The sequence below is a fragment of the Euprymna scolopes genome, chromosome 7, assembly GCF_053919585.1.
Source record: "Euprymna scolopes isolate OS-2025 chromosome 7, ASM5391958v1, whole genome shotgun sequence".
NCBI lineage: Eukaryota > Metazoa > Mollusca > Cephalopoda > Sepiida > Sepiolidae > Euprymna > Euprymna scolopes.
In genome coordinates, this window is record NC_136488.1 from 109,446,610 (window position 1) to 109,459,846 (window position 13,237).

Here is a 13,237-nt window from a genome sequence, read left to right on the forward strand (position 1 = left end):
AAGACTTTTTTCTCTGTTACGGAAATTTCGGAAATGAATTCTTGTTTTATGACAAAGTGGTTATTGTGACCGACTAGTTGTTTGTTTAAACTATACTGAGAGAGGAAAAGAAAAAGAGACAGTGTGAAAAAGTAAAATATTCTTTTTACGGGCTGGGAAGCCATTTTTTGTTGTGATGACTTTAAAAAAAAAAAAGTTTTTCTCTTTTTTTTTTCATCCAGCCCATTTTTTTGCAACGGCATGCACGCACGCTGAAAGGAAATGATACCTTCTATTATTATTTTTTTTTCACCTGTCAATTTTTTAAAGCACTTTAAAATAAAGATTCTTTTCGGTTGGTTAAACTTTTGCTCACCAGCAGAGTGAGGAAAATACTGCTCGCATAACTTTTTTTAATTATTTTTTTATTCAATTTGCACCCCAAACAAGGCACAGTGCCACTTTGAAGCAGGGGGCTACTATTAGGGAATTAATTAGCGGGGTCATTATGAAGGGAGAAGAGTAGAAAGATGTTTGTTAACATTACACTTGAACTTCTGCATATCATTGCAGTTGGGAAAGCAGAATCCCGGAAGGGAGTTCCAAAGACCCGCAGTTCTGAGGAAGAAACTATTGGAGTAAAAGGCTTTCTTGCACATAGGGATCTCTACTGTAAAGGGATGAGACTTAGTAGCTTGTCGGGTTTGTCGGGGGTAGTCACGTCGGGGAGGTACAAGTGTTTGCAGTTCGTCAGAGCATTCACCATTAAAGTATTTGTAGAACAGGCAGAGGGATGCAACATCTCGTTGATGGGACAGAGGTTGAAGCCTAGATGACAGTTCAGAACCTATCAGGTTGGCGACTCTCTTTTGAACCCTGTCCAGGAGCGAGAGACAAGCAGCAGATGCACCAGCCCAGATGTGACAACAGTACTCCATACATGGGCGAATGGTTGCCTTATGGAGGTATAGGATACTGACAGGCGTAAGTAGTTTTCTAGCACGGTAGAGGGAGCCAACCTTCCTTGCAGCAGCCTTGGCAATGCTCTCAATGTATCTATTCCAGTTCATATTCCCTGTAAACATTAGGCCGAGGAGTTTAAAAGAAGTACTTTCAGGCAATGTGTTCTTGGCCATTGCTATTGGTGGTAGAGAAGGTTTCTTGTAGTTATTGAAGGAAACAAGCTTAGTCTTAGCAGCATTGAATGTGACCAACCATTTTTGTCCCCATTCCACTACGGATTGGAGGTCATCCTCTAGTGTTTCTGCCATTTCCTTGGATATATGTTCATTTGTTTTCCCTTCATATCTGTTATAGAGAGTGGTGTCATCGGCAAATATACCCATCTCCGAAACAATTTTATCAGGGAGGTCGTTTATGAATATCAGGAATAATAGAGGTCCAAGGATAGACCCCTGAGGTACTCCCGCATTTATGTCATATTGTTTGGATGTACGACTGTCGAGGACAACTTGGATTTTTCTATTACTTAAGAAGGATTTAATTACATTATGAATTCTTCCAGTGATTCCATATGATCTAATTTTCCTTAGAAGACCATCGTGCCATACCCTTTCAAAAGCCTTAGATATATCAAGGGCCACCGCTCTACCCTCCCCTGTTTTATCCAATGAACGGTATATACGTTCAGAAACTACAGTTAAGATATCTGCTGTTGAACGGGCTTGCCTGAATCCATATTGTTTGTCAGTCAGGAGTTTAGCAGCTGTTAGGTGCTGGACTAGAGCTTGATTAACTAAGGACTCAAATATTTTGGCGAAAAGCGGGAGGAGGCTAATGGGGCGATAATTTAGTGGGTCAGTTCTTTCACCAGAATTCTTGAAGACTGGTACCACAGAGGCGGTTTTCCAGCAGTCGGGAAAACAAGATTCGTTAAGGCATTTATTGTAAAGTTTGGACAGAACTGAAGCAACCTCGGCAGAGCATTTTTTTAATAGCACAGCCGGGATGAGATCTGGTCCACATGCTTTTGAGGTGTCTAGGTTTTTTATAAGAGCATGTACCTGAGAAGGGGTGATTTTCAAATCGTCAAGTGTGGTGTCTGTTCGCAGAGGAAAATCAGGGAGTGAGTGGTGTACCGAGTTCAGTGTGGAGTTTGAGGCAAACCGACTGGCAAGCAGATTAGCCTTGTCAGTTGCCGTGCAAGCAACCTCATGATTGTTTGTTAGTGGGGTAATAGTTGACTGTCCATTATTAACTACGCTATCTTATTATTATTATTAACGATATCTATTATTGAAAACTGGAACCCAGAACAATTTTTTTTTTAAACCGTAACTTTGCTGAACACAAGTTCACTTGTATATTTTACATTGTATGTGTTATATCGTATATTTTACATTGTATGTGTAATATTGTATATTTTACATTGTATGTGTTATATCGTATATTTTACATTGTATGTGTAATATTGTATATTTTATATTCTATTGTATGTTTCATGTTGTATATTGCATGGTGTATGTAGTATATTGTACTATTTTCCTTTCTCTACGGTAAAACAAAAATCTGCCTCCATTTCTGAACTATTGGCATATCAGAGACAAAAGGAACACGTGTCAACGAGAAAATAAGTGTATGGAAAATTAATCTATAATTTTTGCACTTCTGCTACAGCTACTGAAGAGTATACTAGTCCATAGATTATAAATTTTTCCCTTGCTGTGACTTCCGTTTAAGTTACAAATACCGAAAAAAGAATTTAAAAAATTTCTCTTTGAGAAAATAAAATAAAGAGACACAATAGAAGATATGAAAGAGACAATAACCCGTCTAATTGAATTTCAAATGGACCAGCAAAGAACTAACTACAAATGTCACGTTTAATGGTACAACAAAAAAACTGAAATTATTTGTGCTCAAAAACACAGAAAATTTGTTTGAGACCGATTGGTTTCAGGAATTTAATCTGTGGTATGTACCGATCAACACCTTTTGCCAAAAAGTAGAATCTTTTTCTACAGAAACACAAGAACTTAAAGTAAATCTAAAAAAGCTTTTTCCTGAAATTTTTTCAGCGGGCTTGGGTAAATGTAGGAAAGCAACAGCCAAATTTGAACTGAAACCCATTGCAGAACCAGTTTTTAGGAAAAACAGGAACGTACCATTCGCTTCGATAGAGAAAATTAATGAGGAACTTGACGGACTAGTCAAGACCGGCATCTTATCAAAAATGGAATTTAGCCAATGGGCAGCTCCTAGTGTGTTCATCAAAAAGAAATTGAAGGAAATCTGCGTTTTTGCTGACTTTTCGACTGGGCTAAATGCCATCTTGAAAGACTACCATTATCCACTGCCTAGTCCCAAGGAGATTTTCGCAAAACTGAACGGAGGTAAGATCTTCTCTAAGATCAATCTCAGTGAGGCTTATCTTCAGATTCCAATTGAGGAAAATAGCTCAAAGCTACTTTGCATAAACACCCACAGGGGTTTATACAAATTTGAGAGACTAGCATTTGGAGTTAAGGTCGCTCTGGCCATTTTTCAAGAAATAATGGATACTATGCTAGACGGACTTGATTTTGCAACTGCATACTTGGACGATATAATTATCATCAACAAATCCAAGGAACAACGTAGAGAGCACATACTAAAAGTATTTTCATGGATACAGGATTTCGGTTTCAAAGTTAAGGAAGGAAAGTGCGAATTTTTCCCAGAAAAAATTAAATACTGATATAATGGACTGATCCAACACCCCTCAAATGAATGGACTGTTACGTCTATAAAAAGACAAGCAAACTCTCCTCACGTGGGAGACAGAATTTAGTACTAAGCTGTCAATGGACGCTTAGAAATGTGTGTACCTTTTACCCTAAATAAACCCTTTCTGTACAACCCCAGTAATGACTTGTTATTCATATAATCTACGATATAACAACTGGCAAGGAAGAATTCGAACGAAACTCACTAAAAAACAAAGCGAAGGAAAAGGCACACAAGAAGATTAACGAGCAGAAAACAAAAGAAATCCAAAGAAGGAAGAAGAAAAAAAAACTTCGACAGAGCCAACATTTAAAAAGTTAAGTGTTTCAGTCTGTTACGGTCCTAAAAAAAAAAAAAGAGAAATTGACATTTTGAAGCGAAAATTTTTTTGAAAAGAACATTTAAAAAAAAAAAAAAAGTGTCCATTTCAAGTTTTATTCGGCTGGAAGTGTTTTTTTTTTTCTCTTCGGAAGGAAATTGTGCTTTTAATTCATTGAATTTATAGCACATTTGAGTGAATCTTTTGTTTAATTGTGTGGTTTTGTAAAAAAAAAAAAAAAAAAATTTTTTTTTTTTAACATGGAGCAATTAGCGGAATTCACTAGAACTATGCAATCGGCATTGTTTGCACAACAAAAGCAAATGGAATTACTTCAGCAACAACAATTGAAGCAAAGCGAAATACTACAGAGTATTTTAACGCAGCAGAAAGACTGTCGTTTCACTCCTGAAGGAATAGCAAATTCTTTATCCGAATTTGTATACAAGCTGACAAATGGGTTAATTTTTCCGGCATATTTTCGGAGATACGAAAATATTTTTGCTAAGAGATGTCAGTCTTGGACAGACGAAGAGAAGATTATCCTTCTTCTTCAAAAACTTGGATCTCAGGAAAATACAAAGTATACGAATTTTATCCTGCCAAAGAAACCTGAAGAGATTTCTTTTAGTGAAACAATAAAAATATTGTCAAACATTTTCAGTGAACGAGATAGTCTGTTCTATACACGTTATAAATGTTTAAATATCACGAAGCAGGAGGACGAAGATTTTATTACTTATGCAGGGAAAGTGAATGCTCATTGTGGATCCTTTAAATTAAAAGACCTCAAAGAGGATATGTTTAAAAGTCTAATCTTTGTGCAAGGTTTAACAGCCTCAAAAGATAAGGATATTCGTTCAAGGATATTATCCATTATGAACCAAGACACAGAAATAACGTTACAAAAAGTTACGGAAGAGTGTTAGAAACTGTTAAATTTAAAGCAGGACAATACAAGCATCGAAGGAAAAAATTTTGAAGAAAAAAATATGGAAAAAAAAATGGAAACGGTGATGAAATGTGCACACGAAAAATCCTGTAAGACATGTGGGGGAAAAAACCACTTCACTAAAGATTGTTACTTTAAATACAAAATATGTAACAAATGTAATAAAAAAGGCCATACATCAACGGTATGCAGGAAAGGAAAATACCGAAAAGCAGAAATAAAGACCATTGGTTCTAAAAATGAGTCTAGGTGTGATAAAAGAAAATATATTGAAATTAAAATTAATGGCTGTAATGTGAACTGTCTTCTAGATACGGGAAGCAACATAAGTATAATTGACGAAGTAACTTGAAAGAAAATTGGGTTTCCAAAGTTACAAAATACAAAATTGCCAGAAGTGTGTCTGGAAATAAACTACAATTTAAGGGTGAATTTTTTACCAATGTGTCTCTAAAGGAGAATGCTGTGAAAACCAAGTTATATGTCGTACCGGGCAAAAATTCTAATTTGTTCGGTATAGACTTAATGATTCTTTTTAATTTATGGGGAAAACCTATAAGCTCATTTTGCAATAAAGTAAGTCTGACGGGTTTAGAAAATTCTAAACTACCAGGAAAGTTTATTGACGAATTAAAAAAAGACTTTAAAGAGGTATTCTCTGAAGGTTTGGGTTGCTGCACGAAAACGGAGGTGAAATTTGAACTAAAAGACGAAGCTAAACCAGTTTTCAAACCCAAAAGAAAGGTTCCATATTCAGCATTAGAAACTATAGAGAAAGAATTAAAGAGACTTCAAGATATTGGAGTAATAGAAAAAGTGGACTACTCTGAATGGGCTTCACCCACGGTTTACATTAAGAAGAAAAATAATAAAATCAGGGTATGCGCAGACTTTTCGACAGGTCTAAATGATTGTCTCAAGGAGCATAACTACCCGCTTCCTACCCCAGAGGAAATTTTTTCGAAGTTAAGCAGAGGAAAAATTTTTTACAAAAATTGATTTGTCTGAAGCGTATTGGCAAGTAAAAGTCCAGGAAGATTGTGCTAAGTACCTGACATTAAATACCCATAAAGGACTATTTTCACTAAAACGTTTGCCTTTTGGTTTAAAAGTAGCCCCAAATTTGTTCCAGCAAATTATGGGTACAATGCTAGCAGGTTTGGATTTTGCTACGGCTTATCTAGATGACATCCTCATAAGAAGTAAAAATGTGGAAGAGCATAAGATCCCCATTGGCAAAGTATTCGAGAGAATATCAAACTATGGATTGAAAGTGGCTCTCGAAAAATGTAATTTTGGGATGGACAAAATTGAATATTTGGGACAAGTGATTGATCGAAATGGTAGAAAACCTAATCCTAATAGGACTGAAGCAATCAAAAACATGCCTAGACCAGGAAATATAGTGCAGCTACAGTCATTTTTGGGACTAGCAAATTATTATAATTCTTATATCCCAAATATGCATGAACTAAGAGCACCTTTAAACGAATTATTGAAAAAGAATAAAAAATGGCTCTGGACAAAAGAATGTGATGAAGCATTCCTAAAGATTAAAAAATGTCTGTTATCGGATTTAGCACTAGCTCACTACGATCCGAAAAAAGAATTAATTGTAGCAGCAGATGCGAGCGAATACGGTTTAGGTGCTGTGCTACTACACAGACTCAATGATGGATCGACTAAACCAATTATTCATGCCTCAAGGGTTTTGCTACCCGCAGAAAAAAATTATAGTCAGATAGAAAAAGAAGGTCTGGCAATTGTATACGCCATGAGGAAATTTCATAGGTTCATCCATGGAAGATTTTTTATCTTGGAAACGGACCACAAACCTTTGTTATCGATTTTTGGTTCCAAAAAAGGAGTTCCTACTCATACGGCTAATAGGTTACAAAGATGGAGCATGATTCTGTTAAACTACAATTTTAAAATGAAACACCTAGCATCCAGCAAAATTGCACACGCAGATGGTTTGTCCAGGTTGATCCCAAATAAAACTGAATTACTTGAAGAAACTGTTATAGCTGCACTAAAAGAAGAAAATGAACTAACAGATATATTAATAAATACTGTTAGGGAACTTCCGGTAACACTTGAGGAAATAAAGAAAGCAGCAAGAACAGATGAATACATTAACAAGATAAAAAAACAAGTGGGACAAAAAGAAAAGAAGACGAAAGGATTAACAGTTTTTCCATTTTCAAAGTGCGATGAAACTCTAATGTACGCAGATAGAGTGGTAATACCTCAAGTATTACAGAAGAGAATTTTAAAAGAATTCCACATGGGACATCCTGGAATCTCCAGAATGAAAGCACTAATGAGAGCATATACGTACTGGCCTGGAATGGATCAGGACATAGAAAAAATGATAAAATTATGTAAGGGTTGCCAACTAGCAGCAAAAGCGCCGCCCACTAAGACGCAACCTTGGCCTAAAACAGATATACCATGGACGCGGATTCATATAGATTACGCAGGACCTCTAAAAGGATATTATTACCTGGTAATAGTAGATAGCATGTCGAAATAGCCAGAAATTTTTAAATTCAAACATCCTACAACGGCAAACACAATAAAGGTGTTGGACGAGGTATTTGGGCGTTTTGGCGTACCAAAAACAATTGTTAGTGATAATGGCACCATGTTCAAAGGTCAAGAATTTAAGATCTACTGTGAGTCACTGGCCATAGAGCATATCACAACACCAACTTTTAGCCCTCAATCTAACGGACAAGCTGAAAGATTTGTCGATACTTTTAAACGAGCGTTAAAAAAGAACGATAACATCGACACTGAAGAAAAAAGTCTTCAGAAATTTTTAGCAGTGTACAGGATAACGCCTAATCCGAATACAAATGCAAATTTATCCCCAGCGGAAATAATGTTTGCCAGAAAAGTGCGCTCTGTGTTCGACCGGTTAATTCCGAGTAAAAAAGTAAAAAAAAGTGTAACAGATAATGTACGATACAAGATATATAAGGACGGGGATAAAGTTTTTTTCAACAATTATCGGGCAGGGAAGAGTTTTTGGGAAGAAGGCATAATCTCAAAAAGAATTGGAAGAATGGTCTACATTATAAAAGGTCAGACATTTTCCCACAAAAAACATATAAACCAACTCAAACCCCGATATATTGAAATAGTTAAAAACAATGAAGTACCGATGGAAGTACTGTATGACATTTTTCACATAGAGCCTCCAAAAAAGGAAGCACCAGTAACTGAAAATACAAGTCACTCTCCAAAATCAAAAAATTCGCAAACACAAATTTTAAGGAGAAGTAAAAGAAAAAGAACTGAATTTTTTGGACAAAGTCAAAAAAGAAAAAAATGGTGAAGCGAAATTCTAGGGAAGAATTTAGCTTGGGAGGAAGGTGATATAATGGACTGATCCAACACCCCTCAAATGAATGGACTGTTACGTCTATAAAAAGACAAGCAAACTCTCCTCACGTGGGAGACAGAATTTAGTACTAAGCTGTCAATGGACGCTTAGAAATGTGTGTACCTTTTACCCTAAATAAACCCTTTCTGTACAACCCCAGTAATGACTTGTTATTCATATAATCTACGATATAACAAATACCTAGGATACATAATTGACAAAGAAGGAAGGAGACCAGATCCTGACAGGACAACTGCAATAAAGAACATGCCAACTCCCGGGAACGTCACCGAATTGCAAAGCTTTCTAGAACTGGCCAGTCATTTATTCCCAACATTCATAATCTTCGAGCCCCACTTAACTAACTTTTGAAGAAAGACAGTACTTGGGAATGGACATCTGAATACCAGGAGGTATGTAACAAAATAAAAACTGCACTGACGTCCGACCTCTCTTACACATTACAATCCAGAATTAAATATCATAGTTGCCATGACGCAAGCTCGCATGGCATAGGCGCTTGCATACTACAAAGAATGCCGGATGAAAGCAAGAAACCAGCGGCACATGCGTCACGCACGTTATTACCTTCGGAATAACATTACTCGCAGATCGAGAAGGAATCCCTCGCAATAATATTTGCAGTAACAAAGTACCATCGTTATTTGCATGGAAGATTTTGCAATTTGAAAACTGGCCATAAACCGCTCCTAGCTATTTTCGGATCGAAGAAAGGACTACCCGTGTATACAGCAAACAGATTGCTGAGATGGGGTACGATCTTAACTATAACTTTAAGTTAGAATACCTACCCTCACAAAAAATTGGTCATGCTGACGGATTGTCGAGGTTAATTTCAAATCAAAGCGAACCACTAGAAGACACTGTGATCGCTTCTTTGAAAAACGACAGCGAAATCAAGAATCTGATGTTTAACGTGATTAAAGAATTACCAGTTATCATACATGAAATAAAATGCGAAGCCCAAGAAGACAAATTCATTTGCTCCACAAAACAGAAAATCATGGAAAAACATTGACAGATAGTGGACATTTTCTCCTTGTGTGACAACGTACTAGTATATAGTGAAAGGGTGGTGATACCTAAAACTTTACAGAAGGGAATAGTAAGAGATTTTCATGCAGGAAACCCAGGGAAGAATAGGATGAAAAGCCTTATGCGGAGTTATGTATACTGGCGAAATATGGATTTAGACATCTCAAATTTGGTGGATTCTTGCAAGGGTTGTTCTCTAGCAGCTAAAGCACCACCAATCACCTACAAACCATGACCAAATACAGACCAACCTTGGTTGAGAATACATGTGGATCTCGCACGACCAGTGGAGGATGTCTACTACTTGATAGTAGTAGACAGCTATTCAAAATGGCCAGGAGTACTCAGGTGCAAGAGCCCCACCACAGGGGTCACTATCTCTTTCCTCCATGAACTTTTTGCCCGATTTAGCATTGTGACAGTTTTCAAATAAATCACATTACTATACCTCACATCGTCACAATTTATTGTACAATTTTTCAACATGAAAACTGATGTGTCTGGTGTTGTCCGTTTATGTTAAATTCCTTTAAAAAAAATAAATGAAGTAAAAAAAAAACAAAGAAACTGAGACATGTTCATAGGAGTATTGTTTTTTCACTTTTTGTAAGTAAAAAAAAAACAAAAAAAACTCAAGCTGAGATTGAAGCCAAAACCTAGACAGTGAGTTAAGTATGATAATCATTAGGCCAGCTTGTTCTTAACATAACAAAGGCTTCCTTTCTAGGGCAATTGCTCTTGACATATCAAAGGCCTTCGACAAGGTATGGCATAAGGGTCTACTTCACAAGATTTCCAGCTACGGTATAACTGGAAATGTTTTCTCAATCATTAAATCATTTTTCTCCGATAGGCTCATAAGAGTAGTGGTAGATGGACAAAACTCGGAGGCCTGCAATATAAATGCTGGAGTCCCTCAGGGGTCAATCCTGGGCCCAACTCTCTTCCTGATCTACATCAATGACCTCCCTAAACACATACTTAAATCATTCATTGACATCTATGCTGATGACACAACCATCTACGGCAACACATCAAAGGCTGTAAATGACAAAGTTCTCTCTGATTCTCTCTCCTCTGATCTCGAGCGCGTGGTTCAGTGGGGGAAGATGTGGCTGGTTACCTTTAATGCATCCAAAACCAAACTCCTATCCTTACATCATCAACGCTCTGATCCCCATCTGGCATCAATTGTGATGGATGGCTCTCGTCTGGGTGAGGCCCCGTGTTTTGACAAGCTTCTGGGTTTGACCTTTACTCCTGATCTGAAATGGAACACGTACATCAAGTCTGTTGCCAAGGTCGCTGGAAAGATGGTGGGATCCTTCTACCGCTCCAGAAGATATCTCACTACTGATGCAATTCTCTATCTATTTATATAGATAGAGAATTGCAAGTACGTCCAAGGATGGAATACTGTTGCCATATCTGGGCAGGAGCTGCTAAAAAAGCCTATCCTGCCTTGACAGAGTACAAAATAGACTTTGTGGTTTAGTGGGGAATGCCCTTTTCTCTACCCTGCAACCTCTCTCCTACAGAAGAGACGTTGCGAGCCTGTCCTTGTTTTATCGTTATTTCCATGGCAGATGCTCGTCTGAATTCCAATCTCTGGTCCCCCCTCGCCAATCTTTCACGAAAAACACCCGTCTAGCTGAATCCACTGTGAAAAATTTCCCCCACTCTATATCTGTGCCTAAATCAAAACGCGGATTCCATGAACAAAGCTTCTTTCTTAGAACTGCACACCTGTGGAACTCTGTTCCGTCTGCCTGCTTCCCTCTGGACTACAACTTGGTTGTCTTCAAGTCCAATGTTAACAAATTCCTAATGAACCGCCCCCTTAAGTAAACATTTCAGCAAATCTCCTCACTAACGTAATGTACTTGCAATAACCCTTATCCCTGAGTGGCTTCCGGGCCTTGATAAGTGGTGATCACTGTGTAAAAAAAAAATAAATAAATAAATAAAGAAGCTCTCACGTGAATGACTGAGTATCTGCAGTTATGAAACAGTTGACAAACAAATAAAAATCCAATGACCCCCCCCCCAGTACCAATTTTTTCAATTTTGACCCCTTAGCACTCTTTTTTTCAGATGGAAACTGACTAAAACGTTTTCCACATGTCTGAATACCCTATATATCAAATTTAAAGTTTGTAGATCAAAAATTTGTTGACTATATAGGTTGATAGGTGTCCTTACACACACACACACACACACACACACACACACACACACACACACGCATTCTCACTTTTATAGATATATAAATTGAAATCATAAATATGAATTAATCAACATTTGTTTCCCTATTCTCTCCTATATATGTTAATAACACAAAATACGTACTAAGATATAATTAAGATCTGGGATTGAGTTCTATTTGAAAAAAATCCGTTTTAATTCTTCTATAATTAGAAGAACTGTAATTTATAATTAACTAAAAAAGTATCTCTTTAGCTATCTATGTATTTCTCACCTCCTCTCACTTAATCACTCTATAATATTTCTTAATGGTTCTATGAGTATTTAGAGAAAAAGTAACTCTGTTTTTAGCATTATTCTCTAACTAGCGAGATACCCAGTGTTGCCCAGGTGTGGAGAGAACGGGGCCCTTAACAAAAATGTTTCAAACAAAAAAAAAAAATTAACCAACCCCTTAAACAAAAAAAAAAATGAAAATAGCAGTGAATACCCATGTGAGTGCAAAAAAAAGACAAAAAACATAGCAACAGTAGCCAGGCTCAAACCTGTAACACAAAGGAGGAAAAGAAGGTGAAAAAAGCCAACTGCTTAGCCCCCGTACCCACTGCGACAAACAATGTCGACGACGTTCGATATAAGGCTAGTCATTGCAAGGCATATGATCACTTTGCAAAAATGTTGACAAAAAACTGACTCCCCTCCTTGTAAAAAACAGCGCAGTTAACGGTGTAAGAATGAATGTTCTTGGCCAATTTTGGATATTTGTCAGCCGAGAGCGATCTTTCTAACGATGCCAATTTTGTCAGTATTGGTCATGTTAAAAGTTTTAGCGAGACATACAAACATATATATATACATTCACACACAAACCGACGTTTAAGATTTATATAATAGATGTACATATGTGTATCTATACACACATATATAAATTAGATGGCAATATAAATCTTATATTTTATATTTTTTATACAATAAAAACAATGGGAATACTCGTATAATAGAAGTTAAGAGACTTATTTTTAGTTATCCAATAAGAATGTCTTAACAGATATATCTTTAATAAAACCACAGCAGAATAAGGGATGATTATGATCTAAAGGTTCACACGTATGTTTGGTAACTACTTAAAAAAAATACCATGAATAAATATTTGGTGATATTTACAAAAAATTGTATTCAACATTAAACAAAGAAAAAAACGTTGATATGCCACAAAACAGACATTAAACATCTGCCCCCACATCATTTCTATAAATACCTCCTATCACTCTTTATATCATTTAAATAAACAATTACAAAATCCTTACATGCTCTATTAACTTGTAGTAATGTTTTTAACAAATCTTTATCTCTTGTCATTAGTCTTTTCTTTGAAGATATAACCTAACTTTGTTGTATTTTGTATATACTCTAGTGGGCCGCCTGGTATTACCCAGTTGTGAAGTATATTTAAATTTGATATTTTGATTTTGTAAAAACTATGCATAAACAGAATTCAGCATAATAGTGTAATAAAACCAATCAGCTAATTAGAAACCATAAAAAAATAAGTAATTAACGCTCGTTTTTTAAAGGAATAATCAAATTAGTTAACCTTTATGTAGTCGCT

The 13,237-nt window shown here is 36.4% G+C and overlaps 1 protein-coding gene across 1 annotated transcript in view; it reads left to right on the forward strand.

The window, feature by feature from the left end:
• LOC145279884 (neurofascin-like) overlaps positions 1–13,237 on the forward strand; it is an 825,765-nt gene that overhangs the window by 36,476 nt on the left and 776,052 nt on the right. The gene's annotated exons all lie outside the window — the stretch shown is intronic.